This window comes from Phyllostomus discolor, chromosome X (genome assembly GCF_004126475.2).
Source record: "Phyllostomus discolor isolate MPI-MPIP mPhyDis1 chromosome X, mPhyDis1.pri.v3, whole genome shotgun sequence".
Taxonomy (NCBI): Eukaryota; Metazoa; Chordata; class Mammalia; order Chiroptera; family Phyllostomidae; genus Phyllostomus; species Phyllostomus discolor.
In genome coordinates, this window is record NC_050198.1 from 68,148,089 (window position 1) to 68,167,444 (window position 19,356).

Below are 19,356 nucleotides of genomic sequence, written 5' to 3' on the forward strand. Positions count from 1 at the left end.
CAGTTTACATTCAGTATTATTTTATGTTAGTTTCAGGTGTACAGCACAGTGGTTAGACAACCGTATACTTTACAAAGTGTCCCCCCGGCCTCAATATTTCAAGTACCTGCCTGGCACCACATAGACAGTTATTACAATATTGCTGACTCTGTTCCCTATGCTGTACTGTACACCCCCATGACTGTTCTAGAACAACAGATTTGTACTTCTCAATCCCTTCATTTCTGTATACCCACCCCTCCCCAACTCGCCTCCATTCTGGCAACCATCAGTCTATTCTCTGTAAAAATTAGTAAGATTTTGAAAAGAGCCTTGAAAACCAGTAGTTTCATGGTTTCCTTTCAATTCACATAGACTACAGAGTATTAACGGATGTTATCTGTGATACTAAGTGACCTACGCTGTTAGATTTCTTACTCTTCGCTTGGTGGCAGGCTTTCCAGTAAATTCAGGATGTCCAGTTAAATCTGAAGTTCAGAAAGAAGTGACATATTTTATTTTAAAATAAGTATGTGCCAAATACTGCATGTATTTTTATTTGCTGTATCTGACAACACTACCTGGAGGGAGACTGGCACTTGTTTTCCCTCTCAACTGAAAATGGCACTGATGATTCTGGAAGAGAGGAGCATTTAGACCTGTGCAAGTTTGGAGGGAATTCCAGGATCTGCAGTTGAAGAGCCAAAAGGAAGAAAAAGAAAACGGAAGCTTCTGAACATTTGTCAGCAGTGAACTCTAAATGCATGAGTTGGGTATGACAATATATAGCATGGTACGGTAGTCGTGACTGGGGAAAAGAGATTTGGAAAAAGTAGAGATAAATTGGAAATATGTGCTCTTGCCCTGAGATCTCTTGCTCTGTCACTGCAGTCACCGAAATAGTCTCTAACGTCACCTTACCCATTGTCAGTAGCATGGTGGAAAATCTGTGCTGTAGCCTGGCGCCCAGAGTTTGGCTCCTTAAACTAGTCTCCGAAAGAGGAACCAGGGCTCCTTGGAGGGTAGCTGGCACCAAGCCTTGGGGCAGGAGAAAGCAAGATGAGCCTGGAACATCTTGCCATTCACAGAGAGTGAGGATGCTGACTTGGGGGTACAAAGGACAAAGAGACTCGAAGAAGGCCGTGACCCAACAGAGTGACATATTGAGCATTAAGAGAGATGCCTGCTTGAAGAAGTGTCTCACTGGGCAGAGAGAGAAAATTGAGCATCAAAAAAAAAAAAAAAAAGAAAAGAAAGAAAAGAAAAGAAAAGAAGCAACAATTGCAATCAATTGAAGCAGCTGAGTCCATTAAAATATAACCCCACGAAGACACTCAAAGCGCACAGGTAGTGTAAAGCATGCACAAAGATGCTGTGATGCACACAAGAATTTCCGATGCTGTCTATAAAAATGCTATATGTTGATCAACCCACTTTATGCAACCCCTACACTCAACGTTTTTGTCCTGAAGAAGTTCACACCAATGGTGCAGACATGTGGAGTGCATGATTAATCAATATATGAAAAGGTAGCAATTTTAACTTGCAGAGGGTAACACGTGGGGGAATGCAAGGGTGAGCTTCTTTGTGTAAAGAGATGATATAGAAAGGCATGTACACAAGTGAGAGTAATACTCTTCGGAATAAAAATGTACTGTTTTGGAACTTGAGAATCTGGTGGGTTAGAGAGTTTGTAAAGGCTTTACAATATTTTGAGTGTTGTATTATTAGAAACAAAATGTTATAAATTTCTGGATTTAACAAGATTTCCTGGTCCATGAAATACATGAAGACACATAAGAAGTAAGATGCTGGATTGTTTTCATTTTGTGACCACACATTGAGCTTGCATGCTCAAGAGTGTTTCTGAGTATAGCACTTGTCTGATGTTCATCAAGATGGTGTTACCACAGCGAGCATAAATAAACCAGTTATTGTGAATACACATTGCCTCATGTGCTCTGTGTTGCTTGCTGTCACATGGAAAGAAATCTTAGAGGGAGGAGGGTAGAGTCAACAGATTTGCACTACATCAGTTCTCTTAACAGCTGGACATCCCCCTCCCCCAAAAGGGGTGAACACCCATGAAGTCTTTTTCTCTGTCTGCTCCCTCCCCTCAAATATCATTAAGTTGTGATTTGGTTTGTGTCTAACAACAGGAATAAGGGTCCAGACTGTAATAGGTCTTGGGTTCTGAGATGACATATTTATGATGGGAAATTTCAGGACTTGGTTTTCAGATTGTAAATTTATTGAAAGCTCTTTTATTCTGGGAAATCACCTGATTTATCTATCCTTTTGCAGGTGGGGCCAGTGTTGGGATGCTTTTGTGTCCTAGTAATTAAGGCATTTAGGCAGATTATATAGATGATTGACTGCAGGTCAGAATATTCAATCTCTAGATGTGCTGCAAACGAGGAGGAGGTGTATAGACTGGAGCTCCTCTAAACAGGAGAGCGTACAGCAAGTACTCCCCCCGCCATTTCATCCTTTCCATGTGACTCAGTGAGCCATACGGCCAGGACAATACACAGTATGTATTTTTTTCCATCTGTATTCCATGACTCGTTGGAAAATCAGTTGCAAGTTTACTTCCGCCCAGCCCCTGCACCACCCGCCGAAATTCCCTCAAACTGATTTACACAATTGAATCACGCTAAATCAAGGTGCATGCCAAATAGGGCTGCGATCTCATTTGAGACTGGGAATTCTTCTCCAAACACTCAGGTTGCTGGCCGAATTTAGTTTCCTGCAGTTGTACATGGGCTGCATGAGAGCAGGGTAGATATGTAAACAAGAGTTCATAGCTTTTGCCTAAATCTGAATCAGTATTTTCATCTTATTGTCAATATTGTTACTTTCACAATAACTTGCATTGAAAACATGTGCATGGATTATCTTTGTCATTAACACATTAAAGTGGAAATTCAAGAAAAGGTTCCTAGATACCATGAAATCAGTTGTCATTTCTTCATGGTACCCATTTTGGGAACACATATGGACAGAATAGAGCTCTTCTTGGGCCCACCACACTCAGGAGCACGCACGGGGCCCTGGCTGCAGTGGTGGGTGGTGCAGGTTTAACACTTGGGGCACTGGCTGTGCCCAGGAGCCAGGTGGGGAATGCTGGGGTGAGGATTCCCCAGCAGCTTGTGGGCAGCCTTCTTGCTGTAGTCCTTAGTGCACTCAGGACCCTCATCCTGTCAATACCAAGTGATAGTATCTGCCTCTTTCCTGATCTCCTCTTTGCCTCCCAGTCTTGGAGGTACTACCCCAGTACTCGGGGTGCTGCTGGAGAGAAATAGGTTTCTCCAGCAGTGTCCTGGACAGGGTCCAGACTTGTAATGTTTTTCTCTACAGTGAAGTGCTGGAATCTCTCCTGGGGAAGCCTGAACTTCTACAAAGTCTCTCTCATCTGTGGCTATGTGCCCAAGTCAGTACCTCCAGGTTTTCCCCTATGGCTGTCCAGAGGGTTTGGGGCCCCTTTAGTAGTTCCTGCTAGTTCTGCAGCCCATGCCCAGGCCTGTCTGCTTATTACCTGACACGCAGATGGATGGGACTCCTCCCTGGTCCCTTGACATACGGTGCTGCCTCCCACAACTCCCACACAGGCAATTTGTTCGTGGACGGGTGCCAAACTTTAGTTGTTAGAAGGCAGGGAAGGTGTGGCAGAAGAAGGGACGTCTTGTGGAGCCATGACGCTGACGCCACTCTTCTCATGTCACAATTTATTGAAGCATCTCCTGGTAGTGGGAATTGAAAGTTTTTGCTACAACAAACAATGGGCTACTAGGAATTCTTTCACGCACATTCCTATGCACTGCTGCTCTTATTTCTTTATGATAGCTGTACAGAATTGGAAAAATCTGTGTGTGTTCTTCTTTTTTAAAAAATAAAAAAGCCCTCGCAATGTATGTGTTCATCACCAGGACCTCTTTCATGAAGAACCCTTTGTCTGCATTCATCAGCGTTTTCAGTTGCCTGTGGTGTTGTTTTGCAGTTTGATGAGGGTAGGTACATCCTTTTTTCCCCAGAATAACGTGCATTTAATTGAATGCTTGAGAAGTATCATTTTACACGTTTGTTTGGTCATTTAAATTTTGTCCCCCCGTGGGATGTCTCTTTTCAGCCTTAGCACATGTTATAGTGGTTTCTTTGCCTTTTTACTTTTCAATTTACAGGAGCTCTTTCTATATTATAGGTGTGAATGTTCTGCCTGAGTATATGTTACAATATTTCCCCTCCAGTTTTGTTGTCTTTTAAGGTGATTTATGTTACATTTTATCAGAAAATACGTTATCTTTTGCACACCAAAAATCTTTTATGCCCTATCTTTTCTAGATTTTAGTTTTACGATTACTTTAAGAAGTAATTGTCTACCTCCAAGTTCCTTTTTTGTTCAGAGGTCTCTGATGCACCTGGAACTTATTTTTCATTATGGTACGGCATCTTTTCTATCAAGTGGATAACCAATGATGCCAGGATCTATTATTAGATATTTCCTTCCCCTGAACTGAAATTAGGTCTTTCTTTTTTTGAAAGATGTTATGGGCTAATATTTTAAAATTTTATTTATTTATTTACTTTTAGAGGGAGGGAAAGGGATGGAGAAAGAGTGGGAGAAGGACATCGATGTGTGACAGAAATATCATTAGGTTACCTCTCATGTGCCCTCAGCCTCCTACCTGGCCTGCAACCCAGGCGTGTGCCCTGAGCAGGAAACGAATCAGCAACTGTTTGGTTTGCTGGACGACACCCAACTCAGGGTGCTCTACCAGTCAGGGTGAAATTACCAGTAGCTTTTCTTAATTACTAAATAGTTATACATATTCCCTGGACACTCTGTTGTAGTCAACTCATCTGGCTTTTTAAACATTGATTTTTTTTTTCCTTTCAGGAAGTCTGAAGAATTGTATAATTCACTCCCATATGCCATTTACTCAGATCCACAGATTATTTCTTGTTGAGTTTTGATGTAGAGTCTTTATCACAGTGTTTCATGACATTTCCATCTTACTTATGGTCTTTGTTTCTCATGAAGAATGCATGCTACTTTTTTCAGACACTTTTGCTGCATTCATCACATTTTGGTCCTTTAGTTTGTTGATAGATTTTGCTAAAGGTGACTAGTTTTTGCACTCCCAAACAAATTGCACTTGGTCGTGATCTAATCTTTGATGTATTAACAGTTCTGATTTCTAACACTTTGTATATAATTTTTGCATCTGTTTTTAAAAGGTTGATAGTTCTGCATTTCTTTCTTTTCAACTACCTGTATGCGGTGCTGGTGTTAGGGCTGTATTAGCTGCAGGAAATAAATTTCTAAGCCTACTGTCACATACTGGATGGTAACAGTATAATTTTCATTTAAATTATGTTCTTCTGAATTGGTTCTACATTAATATGATTCAAAGAGCAAAATGATCCAAAAAGGCAACATTAAGAAGTCTCACTCTCAGCCTGTTCCTATCTACCCCTTCCCTGCTTCATCTTGCTGCCCCTACAGGTACACACAGTTCAGTTCTATGAATCCATTCAATGACCCTTCACGCAAATACGCTCAAACATAAATACGTGTTTTTATTTCCACCATAATATTTTATTCTTTCATGTGGCTGTAGCACACTTACTGGTGGACATACTTGTTCCCAGTATGTGGTTATTACAAATGAAGCATTCAGATAGAGCATTACACAGAGAGCATTTCTTACATGTGCAGGCATCTCTACAGGATAAATTCCCTGAACTAGGCTCCTGGATCATTAGGCAAAACATTTGTAATTTTGGTTGCCATTGCTAAATTCAGCTCTCTAGTTACTGAATCCCTTTTGCACGCCCCCAAACAATGTCTTCTGACACTGACTGTTTCCCCACCGCCTGGAAGGGGCTGAAGGGGCTCCACCAGTTTTAGGAAAGGTATTCTAGGTTGCTGTGTGGCAGCTGCTGTAGCAGTTGCTAAAGTGCTAAACAAAAGAGGTTCTAACCGGGCATTCTTCTTCCCGGGCCTCAGTAGAATAAGAAGATACAAAATAAGAGGAGGCAGATGTTTTGTATACTTTTCTCCCACCGTGGGAGCAAGGGAGTAGAGATGTGCTTTGTGAGAAGTTTCATTTGTCTCTGGGACGAAAAGATGGGAAATAATTTGGACTCTACAGGGATCAATTTCATGGAGAGATGAAAGCTGTTGGACATTGTATTTGCATGTGTCTGCTTTTCTCTGATCAACATTTTACAAGTTTCTGTGATGAGCTGTGTTAGATAATTGAGCATAGGTGAAGATGGGCAGAAGACAAGGTTACTTCTTGGCCTAATTAGTATTAAGAATGTACACTGGCTGATGTTTGCATTTTGAGGTGTGTATGTCTTCAGTGAATATGCTATGGCAGGACTCACAGGTGTGGGGCCTGACTCGACATCTATGTCATGAAAAGGTATGACCAAGAGGGGTTACTCCTCTTTCTTCTTGGGAACTCCCTCTGCCTGCCTGTGGATTTACTTCTCTTTCCAGGTTCTCCTGCATGCAGCCAACTCAGTTTCAGTCTCTCCCTCTGATTCCTCCTCCTCTGACCCCTCTCTAAGAATTTCCATCCTTTAGGGTTCTTCAGCCTTCCTCTCTGCTCACTCTGCACTTTCTCTGGGAATGGTTGTGCCGCCCTTTCCCCATTTGCCTCCCAAATTCTGTGTCTGTAGGCTGACCTCCCGACCTGTATTTTGAGCTAGATGTACCTGTTACAAACTGAATTCGTTAACCCTTCAACTTGCTTTTAAAATTAGTTCCCTTGATTAATTTTGAAATCTTGGGTTCACTTTTGGTTATCTTCTCTCTCAGACCCCCCCATCCAATCAGTTACAAAGTCTCGATGATGACTGTCTCGGGGCTTGCTTTCTCCATTCTCACTGCCCCTACTCCAGGGCAGACCATTATTCTGTCCAGCCAGGTGTGCTCAAACAAGTAGCTTTTGAGTAGTCTCCACACCTGTAGTCTCTGCTACCCACCCATTGCCAGGGCCCTGCCTCAGAATATAGTCTGCGCTTTACGGCCAAAGTAATCATTTCAAAACAAACTTGAGCATGCCCACCCTGTGATAGAAAGCCTTTAAGGATGCCCTATTGTTCTCAGGACAATGTCCAAGGCCATTAGTTGGTCACTGAGGGCCTTCATATTTGGTCCCAGTGTGCCTTTTCGGCTCTATTTCCTGCCATTGGTTTCTACGAGAATGCAAGTGTCATAAAGCATAACAGATTTTGTCGGTCTCGTTCATTTGTATCTATGATGCCTAGAAGAGGGCCTAGCACATAGAGGCACCCAGTAAATATTTGTTGAATGACAGCTCTACCATTACCAGAGAGATGCTAAGAAGTACCATATACTTTGACATCACCAGCCCAAGGCTCCCAGACACCTCAAGGCTCCTCTGCCTGCTGGCTGCCTGTTAGGCTCAGTCTCTGAAAGAGCCTCTGGAGGCACAGGAGTTGCTTGAGGACGTTCTCAGTGACTCACCAGGTAGTGGTGAGTGGTGTTCAGCAGATTGATCCAGGTTCAAAGTCAACATCAGTGCTGAGTCTGAGGCCACCCATCAAGAGTCCTCAGGTAGCTGCCACCCCCTGAGTGCCTGTGGACCTGGTGGTGGGTCAGGGTCTCAGGATTTCCCTCAGGGTGTGGGCAGCAGAATACAGCAGGCTCAAACAGACCAAGAGGTGGTCTTATGGAAGGGGGCTCTGCACATGACCAGTGGTGCTGGTCTGGCTTGTGAGGGAAAAATGGCTTCCACCCAAGAGCCACACAACTCAGTTTTGCCCAGATTCAGCCGGGCGCTCCCAGAACGTCTTCTGCAGGGCAGGACGAGGCTGGCCACAGTGTGCTGAAAATATTGCAGGACAGAGCCATGGGAGTCCCACTTGGCAGGGCGGAGCTAGTGGCTCTCCAATGGTGAGGCTAGTGCATCTGTCTCCCACTGAAGGCAGAGTGCCACTGTGGTGGCTCCTGAGGCTCCTCTTCTCTAGGACTCAGGGCCTGTGCAGCAGGGAGGGGGACATGCCACTGCAGAGGCCCTGGAAAGGTGGGGAGGGTGCCAGTGCTATAGCCTTCAAGGCTGCACCATTGGCCTGCAGAGGTTGGAGCTGGGCGAGGAGTCACTGCTCTAACCCAGCTTGAGTCCACTCTGGCCCTAGTGGTGGAGGTCTGGGGGCAGTGTGCCACTGCTCCAGTGCTTGGGACGGTGCCCTGTGCCACGGAGTCGCTGCCTGGGACCAAGCGGGTCTGGTCCACGCGGTAGGGGATGGGGAGAGGGGGGTGCGAGCGAGGGTCCACTGCTCTATTGCCAGGACCTTCTACTCGGTCCTGGATGGGGGAGGCCCGTTCCTAGCTCGTGGTCGGACAGCCACTCTTGCTGGGAAGGGGGTGGGGCTTGGCGAGGAGTCACTGCTCTAACCCACCTTAAGTCAGCTCTGGCCCTAGTGGTGGAAGTCGGAAGGGCAGCCTGCGGTTGCTCTAGTGCATGAGATGCTGCTCTGACCCACAGGGCCCTGGCCTTGGATCAAGGGGGTGGGGGGGGACGCTGCTCAGGACCGTGGGGTGGGGGTGGGGAGGAGCTCGGTGCCACTGCCCTCTTGGGAGGACCGACTCCTGGGCCCCAGATGGGGGGCGCTGTCCTAGGTTGTAGGTCAGCTGCTCTGGCCTGCAGGGGGCGAGGTGCGGTGCGGTGCCCTGCTGTACTCTGGAGGGCCTGGGCTCTGCCCTCCCCCGACCCCAGGGGGTGGGGGGCGGGGGGAAGGGGGAAAGGATGGGGTGGGGAAGTGGGGGGGGGGGAGGGCAGGCGAGGGCAACAAGCCACCGCTCTATCGTTCTGTCTGGCCTGGAGGAAGGCGGAGGAGCACCGATGCTCCTGAGCTGGCCCACAGATGCTGTTTGTGAAGTTTGCAAAGTCAAGTTCTTAAACGTTTTAGTCAGTTTCACAACATTGTAGGGCTGATATTTCTGTTTCCTTGCTGGCGTTCATCTGGGGGCCACAATTAGCTTCTACAGACCTCTCTCTGGTCTCTGTACATACCTCCCTAATTCTCAGAACTAGCGATGTGGCATCAAATCCTTCTCAAGTGGCCATCTCTCTGACGCTCATTCCAGCATCACATCCCTGTAACCTCAGCAGGGAAAGGGCCTTCGTGAGCTTCTAAGGATTTATGCGATTACATTGGGGCCACCCCGATAATCCAGGATAAACTCTGCACTTTGAGGTCCATAACTGAATTTGACCCGGAAAGTCCCTTTTGTCTGTAACAGCTGCCAGGGATGAGGACGTGAACATCTTCTGTGAGCCATCATTCTGCCCATCACACAAGAGGTGAGTGGTGACTTGTGAGAGAAATAATAAAGTATCGGACTTGGTAGCTACTGAACTTACTAGCGCTTGCCATGAGACAGGGTTCAGACTTATTTGTACGAAACAGGATGTGGAGAGTGGTGGCATCATCATTCCAGGAGTGGAAATGGGCCTCTATGCATAACTTGTGTTTGAGGTCATAAAGTTTTCAGATAGTTTCAGATAGTTTTGTTTCAGAACACAGCATGTGGCAATGTCCTGCTGACTACTAGAAGGTGATATTTGTTCCCGTATCCTGTGATACTGATTGCTTTACATCCAGTGCCGGACTATCTGTAGTATTAGTCTGCATGTCAAAGATACATTTAGCTAAGAAGCAGAGGAGATGATTTTTAGTGGGACTGACTGAAAATTAGATGAAGAGTTTTCTGTGCGCGAGACCTTGCCCTCAGTCTTGTAGGCTCAGAAATCAGATACTCCTTCGTCTTGTGATGCTCTGATTACCTCCCTCAGTTTTCTTTTATCTCTGTAACTTAAGTAATATCTTATCACACTATAGATGTTTTAAGAGAAATAATTTTTTCACTGATTTCCTGTGTTGCTGGAACTGGGATCCAAACCTGTGATAGGGTATATGGTGCCCAAGCTCGGGAACAAGGAAATGCTGAAAGAGTAAGTTCCCAAATGGCACAGTGGTTTCTGCAAGAGTTCCTGCCCTTCACAAAGTGAGCAGTTTTTTTTTTGGTCTTGTCACCAACTGAATTTAGCCTTTGATGTTGCTCTGCCTTCTCCGCATTAGCCCAGGTGTATTTCTCAAAACAGTCCTCAGAAGGATGGTAGCCTTTGTCTCCGAGTATCAAATTTCAGAGCTCTGATGGCCCAGCACTGATTCCCTTGGTTCAGAAGGGTGTATCTTCCCCCTAAGAAAGCTGAGTTAAATGGTATTGGCCCTGCCTCAGGGAGCAGAAAGCCCCTAACGCAAGTATTGGTAGTCATCTTTTCTCACTTTCCCCTATATCCCAAGGCCTCCTGATCTGTTTCCTCCAGTATTTCCTACTTCATTTAATGGCATCAACATTCACAGAGGTTTTCCATTCGCCTTCATTTACCTCACTCCCAGTAATCAATCAACGGGTCTACCTGATTTTACCTCCAAAACATATGGTAACTATGTGAGGTGATGGATGTGTTGATTAGTTTGATTGTGGTGCTTATTTCCCAATGTACATTTATATCAAAACATCAAGTTGTACATCTTAAACATATACCATTTTTATTTGTCAAGTATACCTCAGCAAAGCTTGGAAGATGTAGAATAAATAAGTAAATGGATAATGCTCCTTACCATGTAATTCTCTTGCTTGAAATCATTCACTGACAATCCTTCACCTCCAGGGAGGATAAAAGTCAAAACTTCTTAGCACAACTTACTGCGTCGTTTATGTCTTGACTACCTCTGCAGTACATATCACACCACAATTCCACAAAACTGCTTGGAGACCCCTGCATACCTCACATAGTTATTGGCCTCCAGTCATTCTGTGCCCTCTGTCTGCCGTGTCTTTACCTTTCCTACAGAACAACCGCAGATAGTATTTTAAGACTCAGGGAAGGTACCACCTTCCCACGAAGCTTTCCATGACTAGCTCTCCCAGCTAAACCTAGTGTTGATTTCCCTCTTCTGAATTACTGTAGTTCATAGTGCCTACCTTTACCCTAGAGCTGAACATGTTATAGAGTGCTTCCACGAGTGTTTTATCCTTGATGACAGGAAAATGCCCTCTTCGTCTCTATTTGTGCAATGCATAAAAGACTCTTTGGCACATGTGTAAATTCCATAAAATAGTTGACAAACAAATCAGTAATATAATGAATGCATTTACTGGAACTTTATTCAAACTGAAGCATGAGTATATGATAGAGGGTAGCTGTTGAAGTAGGGAAAAGAGGAATACTGAGAGCCTAGATCATAACGAGTAATGGTGCAGCCTGACTTACCCAATCAAACACCTTATTGTGGTTACAGAGCTGAAACAACTTCAGGCAGATTCGGGGCACCCTGACTGATTCCGGTGTCTCAAGGCATACCTTGGTGGTGAATTCCTCCTTTCATTCCAACATACTTCATGTTGGCTCAAATGACTTCACCTAAGGAGCTCCACAGTGTGGCACAATGTCAGGCCAGGAGTCTGCCTCCATTGGGGTGGGTTCCGCTGAGCATTAGTCAAAGGTGATCACCATTGATGACGAAGGCTTATGACATCAAGAACGCAGTGTAACACTGAGTACCTCAACTACTAACTACCCATCCTGATATGGTCCCTCAGTCAGCTGGGCTGCAGTGGGCTATGGAAGTATGTCTCCTGACAATCTCACTGACATTGACAGGATGCCTTCTATCCTGGGTTTAAAAATAGTATGGCCTGAAAAAAAAAATGGCATATAATAAGCAATGGACTATAATGCCAAGGAAACCTGACTTGGAATTCAACAATGTGTAGGGTTAATAAAATAAATCCACATCTCTAATAGGATTCAATGTCAATTCATTAATGTTGTACAACAGAACAACTACTGGTACTGTTTCTGGTCTGTTTTTAAGGCTGATGCAGCACAACTAAAAGTTAAGGTTCTACCCAAGGAATGATCCTGAGCGATGAGACCATGTTTTGTCCTTGTGATTGTACAATTGCATCAAATGCATCAGAAAATGGTAGGTGCATATTTTCTGTCAAAACCCAGACTACACCTGCTTCTGAGATGTGGGCAGCTTATCAGGTTGCCATCTCTGTCTTGTTTTGTTCCCCACCGGGCAAGTGTTTATCTATTTCTGCTTTAGGTTCTAAAGGTGAACCATCACCCCACAGTGGTAAACACAGCGCTACTCACTGACCATACACCTCAAATAGTGACTCAAATAGCTAAACACATAGTGGGAGGAATGGTGAATATTGTCTTTATGCAAGTCTCAGGCTACTTTCCTGACTTTCTATTTCTCTCTCACGATTATTAAAAGCAAGATAATCATGTGAAGACCAGTGCTCAAAGCTATAAGCAAGTGCTTATCTATCTCAATAGGCACTTAAATGTTAAGAAAGCAATTGCCAGAGACTCATTTTTAAACACAGACAAGGCCACATAGTTATATTTTTCAAAGGCCTTTTGTTATCGAGTTCTTACATGTGATTTGTCCAACTTATGATTCGAGGACTAGAATCCAGAAAACAAAATGGAACTAAATCTAAAGGTGGACATTGGCTAATTGTGCCAATAGTTGGCTTCTCATATGGAACATACGGAAGCAGCTTATTACATTTTCTCATTCTACCTCTTGAGAGAATCTTAAGGAGACAACACTGAAACTGATGAACACCTTAGCCATAAAGCTACAAGAAAGGGATTTTAGGTCTACTTTTATGTGGATGTGGATTTTTATTTTCCCTCAGTATCCTGGGGAAAGTATTACCTTATCAAAACAGTATGATGAACTTGAACTAGAGCAACCCGATTCTTGTCCCTGATTTGTTTTTCTCTCACCTCTGAGGAACTAGCAAAGCGATGTCAGATAAACTCTGTGACCTTCTTTCACTCATCTTTAGAATGAAGAGGCTGCACTATTTTGTATTACAAATTTCAATAGATGCTTGTTGACCTGAATGAATTTATGAATGGATCTAATGATGATACGTAAAGTTTGTTCTTTCTAGGATAATGGATGGGTCTCTCATTAGTCCTGTCATTGAGCTTAGCTGTGCAGAAGCTCCATCTGTAGTCGATGCTACCAGCGGAATTCTTGCATTGGGCATTGACTGGCTGGCAACTCCTCAGGGCTCTTCCACCTCTGCTTATCTATGGTGCTATCAACACACAAGACACTGTTCTTGGAGCTATTGTTAAGCCATCCTAGTCAAAACTGTGAGGGCATAGAACCATTCAAATGGTGTACAATGTTTAAAAATTAGTCTCATTAATAATTCCAGAAAAGCAAATTGAAGAAGTAACACGATGTCACTTTTTCCTAGCCAATTGGTTTACATTCAACCATAAAATGATAGTGTTCCATATTGGCAAGGGTGTTGGGTACCCTCACAATCCCCTGTGGATTGTAATTTGATCCAGATTTTCGGAAGGCTCTTCCCCTGCCTGGCTGCTTCTTATGCTTCACATCTCAGCCTAGAAGGCTATTCATCAGACTTTCCTTGCCCACCTGGGTAGAGTCTCCTTCAGTCCCCACTCTGTGCCACCCCGTGCCACCCCTGCCAGTTCTTCCTTTCATGGTATGTATTGTAACTAATAATTGCATATTTATTTGTGTTTTTAAAGATGTATCAGGACTCTACAGATAAAAAGAACCAATAGGAGACTGTGTGTGCATCTCCCATTGTGTGTCTGTGCACACACACACACACATATATATTTAGAGAAATTCATTGTCGCAATTGTCGTGTGTGATTGCGGGAGGCTGGCGAGTTTGACAGTTTCAAGGCAAACCGGCAGGCCAGAAACTAGGCAGGAGTTGATGTCGTGCTTCTGAGATGGAATTTCTTCTTCTCTGGGAAACTCATTTTTTGCTCATAAGACCTTCAACTGATTAGATGAGGCTCACTCAAGCTGTGAGGGCTTATTTACTTTATGTGAAGTCGACTCATTATAGATGTTCACCGTATCTACAAACTACTTTCAAAGCAACACCTGGATTATTGTTTGATGAAAGAACTCACTCTTATATAGCCTATTCAACTTGACATAAAACTAACCATCACAACAGATATAAAAAGTTCCATCAAAGAGCAGAGTTGATGGCTTTCTTGGCGTACTGCTAGTGCTATACCAGTAACACAGTATGTGTTCAGTACTTATGGTAGTTTCTCTACATTTGTTGAATGAATAAATGAATGCATGGTCTGATGACCACTGGAGGTCTCACATCCTATGGTTTGGTGATCAAATGGTAGTTTCTTTTAAAATATTTAATTAATTGCCCTGGCTGGTGTAGCTCAGTTGATTGAGCGTGGGCTGGGAACCAAAGCATTGGAGGTTCAATTCCCAGTCAGGGCACATGCCTGGGTTGCAGGCCATGGCCCTCAGCAACTGCACATTGGTGTTTCTCGCGTGTGCACACGCTCTCTCTCTCTGTCTCACCCTTCCTTCCCTCTCTAAAAATAAATAAATGAAATCTTAAAAAGAAAAAGAACATTAAAATATTTAATTAATTAATTTATTTATAGAAAGAGGGGTAAGGTGGAGATAGACATGGGCTGAAACATCAATATGAGAGAAAAACTTCAATTGGTTTCCTCTCATAGGTACTCTGACAAGCAACCAAAACCTCAACCCAGGCATATGCCCTGATTGGGAATCAAGCCAGCAACCTTTTGCTTTGAGGAGTGACCCCCAACCAACTGAATTATTCCAGTCAGGGCGGTACTTTTTGGTCATGACCATACTCAGTACCTCAGTTGGATAGAATCATGAAAATGCATTTGAGTGCTTTGTGGGGTTTCTTTAAAATATTATTAGAACTAAAATACAAGCAGCAAACTTATAAATGAATAGTCAAATCATAAAATGTAAAAACATGCATAATGTATGGTAGGTTTACTTTACTCCTTATAGGTTTATATCTTTTTAAAATTATATTTTATTATATTTTATTGATTATGCTATTCTGTTGTCCTGATATTTTCCTCTTTGTCTTTACCCAGCAGCCCCCATTGCCTCAGGCAATCACCCTGCCATCGTTCATGTGCATGGGTCATATGTGTAAATTCTTTGGGTACTCCATTTCCCACACTGTACTTTACATCCCCATGGCTATTCTTTAACTACTTATTTGTACTTCTTAATCCCCTCACCTCTTCAGCCATTATCCCACATCCCTGCCTATCTGGCAACCATCAAAATGCTCTCCATATCCAAGATTCTGTCTTTGTTCTTTTTGTTTGCTTCGTTTGTTTTTTATATTCAAGTGTTGATAGACATGTATTTTTGCCTATTTATTGTTCATAGTTTTGGTCTCTTTCTTACATAAGTCCCTTTAAGATTTCATATAATAATGGTTTGGTGATGATGAACTCCTTTAAATTTTCTTGTCTGGGAAGCTCTTTATCTGCCTTTCAATTCTAAATGATAGCTTTACTGGGTAGAACAATCTTGGCTGTAGGTCCCTGCTTTTGATGACTTTGAATATTTCTTGCCAATCCTTTCTAGCCTGTAAATTTTATTTTGAGAAATCAGCTGACAGTCCTGTGGGAATTCCCCTATAGGTAACTAACTGCTTTTCTCTTACTGCTTTTAAGATTCTGTCTTTATCTTTTACTTTTGGCATTTTAATTATGGAATGGGCCTCTTTTAGTCTTGGAATGGGCCTCTTTACATCCACCTTGTTTGGGACTCTCTGTGCTTCCTGGACTTGCATGTCTGTTTCCTCCACCAAATTAGGGAAGTTTTCTTTCATTTTTTTCAAGTACATTTTCAATATCTTGCTCTTTCTCTTCTCCTTCTGGCATCCTTATAATGTGAATATTGGACCTCTTGAAGTTGTCACAGAGGCTGCTTATACTATCCTCACTTTTTTGGATTCTCTTTTCTTCTTCTTGTTCTGATTGGTTGTTTTATTCTTCCTTATGCTCCAAATCATTGATTTCATTCTCAGTTTCATCTACTCTACTGTTGTTTTCCTATAAATTGTTCTTCATTTTAATTAGTGTATCCTTTATTTCTGACTGGATCCTTGTTATGCTGTTGAGGTCCTCACTAAGTTCCTTGAGCTTCCTTATAACCATTGTTTTGAACATTGCATCTGATAGACTGCTTATCTCTATTTTGTTTTGTTATTTTTCTGTAGTTTTGATCTGTTCTTTCATTTGGGCCATGTTTCTTTGTCTCTTCATTTTGGCACCCTCTCTGTGTTTGTTTCTATGTATTAAGTAGAGCTGCTTTGACTCTGTGTCTTGATAGTGTGGCCTAATGTAGTAGATATCCTGTAGGGTCCAGTGGCATAGCTTCACTTATCACCCCAGCTGGGTATTTGAGGTACACCCTTTGTATGGGCTCAATACACCCTCCTTTTGTAGTTGAGCCTTGGTTGCCTTTGGCATAATAATGGGAGGAATTAACCCAGGTTAGTCAGCTGTGAGGACTGTCTGTGATCACTGACTGCCAACTCCTACTCTCTGTGGAGGTCAGCTTTGTGTAGCAGGGTGGTCTATACTTGTCCATGGGGTAAACAGACTCTGGTGTTTCCCAGGTGGTACAGACCAAGTTCAGTCCCCACCTGTGTATTTCCTGGGGCCACCTTGCCTGATTTATAAAGCAGTCTGAGGTGGTAGATACTTTCGCTGGGCTTGGAGATTCCCAGGCAAACCCAAATTGTGAATCTCGACTGGTTTCTGCTAGTAGCGGGCTTGTGGCCACTTTCAAGTGTAAAGGGGCTGGGACCTCATTGAGGCTGGATGTTACTTGATAGGATTTAGGAAGTTGTGAAACATGAGCCCAAACCAACCATTCATATGGAAAAACAAATTGGGTGGGCCCATAAGTTGGTTAGGAAGGAGTCTCTGGGGATCTCTAGAGCAGGGAGGGGGCAAAACAGTGCCATATCAGAGATTCCAGGTTGATGGAATCTCTGATATGGCACCACCCTGACGGCTCTGTTGCTCTTTGGGGAGGTTTCAGAAAAGGGACAGTGGCCTCAGCACGCCTTTCTCTTTGGGAGAAAGGTGTTCCCCAGCTCTCACCATGACACCAGACACTTCAGTTTTTCCCTGAGTGCCATGGGTGCCTTTCAAGCTGCTACCCTGGCTCTAGAGCTCAGAGGGAGTGAGTCTGATTAAGTGTATGTGTGGGTTCTTTAAGAGGAATTGTTTGATACTCCAGAAGTTTCTCCCACTGATTCAATCCCTACCCCACAGTAGTTTTTGCAGCTAGAAGTCATGGGACTCTGGGCTGGGAGTCCTGGTGTAGGGCTGGGACTCTTTGCCACCAAGATATCCCTCATGAATTTTTATCTACCACACATGGGTGTGTGATCAGCCCATTGCATGCCTCTGCTCCTCCTGCCAGCTCTGTGGATTTGTTTTCTTTAATTCCTTAGTTGTAAGACTTCCATTCAACTGATTTCTGATGGTTCTGAGTGCTGGTTGTTCTATATTTTAGTTGTAATTTTTTTATTTCTAAATATTTTATTTATTTATTTTTAGACATGGGGAAGGGAGGGAGAAAGAGAGGGAGAGAAACATCAGTGTGTGGTTGCCTATTGCATAACCCCTACTAGGGACCTGGCCTGCAACCTAGGCTTGTGCTCTGACTAGGAATCGAACCGACAACCCTTTGGTTCACAGGCTGGCACTCAATCCACTGAGCCACACCAGCCAGGACTATTTTAGTAGTAATTTTTAATTATAGCCTTGCTGGGTAAAGTATTCTTGCTTTTCTTTACTTTGAATATTTTGCCACCTTATTTATATCTGTAGTAATGGGACTTTTGTTCAGCTAGATTTCAGGTGATTCTGAATGATGGGTTTTTCTGTAGTTTAGATGTAATTTTGATGTGGCTGTTGAGTTCCTGAGTGTTGTGTTTACCTATGCTGGTGTCTTGACCAGAACTCTCTATATATAGTTTCTATGGCTTTTATAGCAAATATTTATCATAAGAAACTTTGGAAGTCTCACAATTAGGTTCTTTAAAAAATCTCTTTTTAGCCCTGGGCAGTGTGGCTCAGTTAATTGGAGCATTATCCCATAGACCAAAAAGTTGTTGGTTCAATTCCTGGTCAGGTCCCGGTTGGGGCATGCACAAGAAGGCAGTTGATCAAAGTTTTTGTCTCACATCAGTATTTCTCTCTCTACCTTTCTCTCTCTAAAAATCACTGTTTTATTAGGTCTGAAGGCATGTAATTTTAACTGATTTGTGTTAAAATACAGATATTCGAATGGCTTGACATAATAATAAAAAACTATTGTATTTATCTTACATCTTTAACTGAAATGCCAGTACATTTTAAAAGGAAAATATAATTCTGGAAAACCTCTCTTTGTTCACATCATAACTAACATTTTTGATTAGGTCAAAGTTTGATACAGTGATTAAGAATCAAATTTCTACCAAAATACTTGAAGCTAAAGAAATAGAGAAAGAAGCTAACTTCAGATAAACAAGAAATTTATGGGACTAAATAAAACCACAAGTTCTCCTTTCCTCCAGCTTTATTGAGATAAAATTGGCAAGTAACATTCTGTAAGTTTGGTGTGTACAATGTGATGATTTGACATACATATATGTGGCATAATGATTACCAAAATAATGTTAGTTAACACATCCATCGCCACACATAATTACTTGTGTTTGTGTGTGTGTGGTAAGAACTTTTAAAATTTATTCCCTTAGCAACTTTCAAGAACACAATAGTTTGTTAACTATAGTCACCATGCTGTACATTATATCCCCAGAAGTTATTCATCTTATAACTGAAAATTTGTACCCGTTGACTAACATCTCTCAATTTTCCCTATTCTTCAATTACTGGCAACCACCATTCTATCCTGTTTCTATGAATTTGGTGTTTTATATTCCACATATAAGTGAGATCATGCAGTATTTGTCTTTTTCTGTTTCACTTATTTCATTTAGCACAATATCTTTTGAGGTTCATCCATGCTGTTGTAAATGACAGGATACCTTTCTTTATCATTGTTGAATAGTATTCTACTATTGTGTGTGTATACTCTAGTGTAGCTGTAATTTTATATTTTAGTTTAGTTGTAATATATCTATATAATTATACCTATGTAATTATAATTATACAATTATATCTATTTAATTATATAATTATATATATTTACATCTTCTTTATTTATACATCCATTGATAGATAATTTGTTTTCATACTTGTTTATTGTAGTAATACTGCAATGATCATGGAAGTAAAAATATTTCTTCTTAGAGATTCTGATTTCATTTCCTTTGGCTACATACTCAGAAAGTGAAATTGCTGGATCTTATGGTTGTTCTATTTTTTTTTTTTGAGGAACCTCCATACTGTTTACCATAATGACT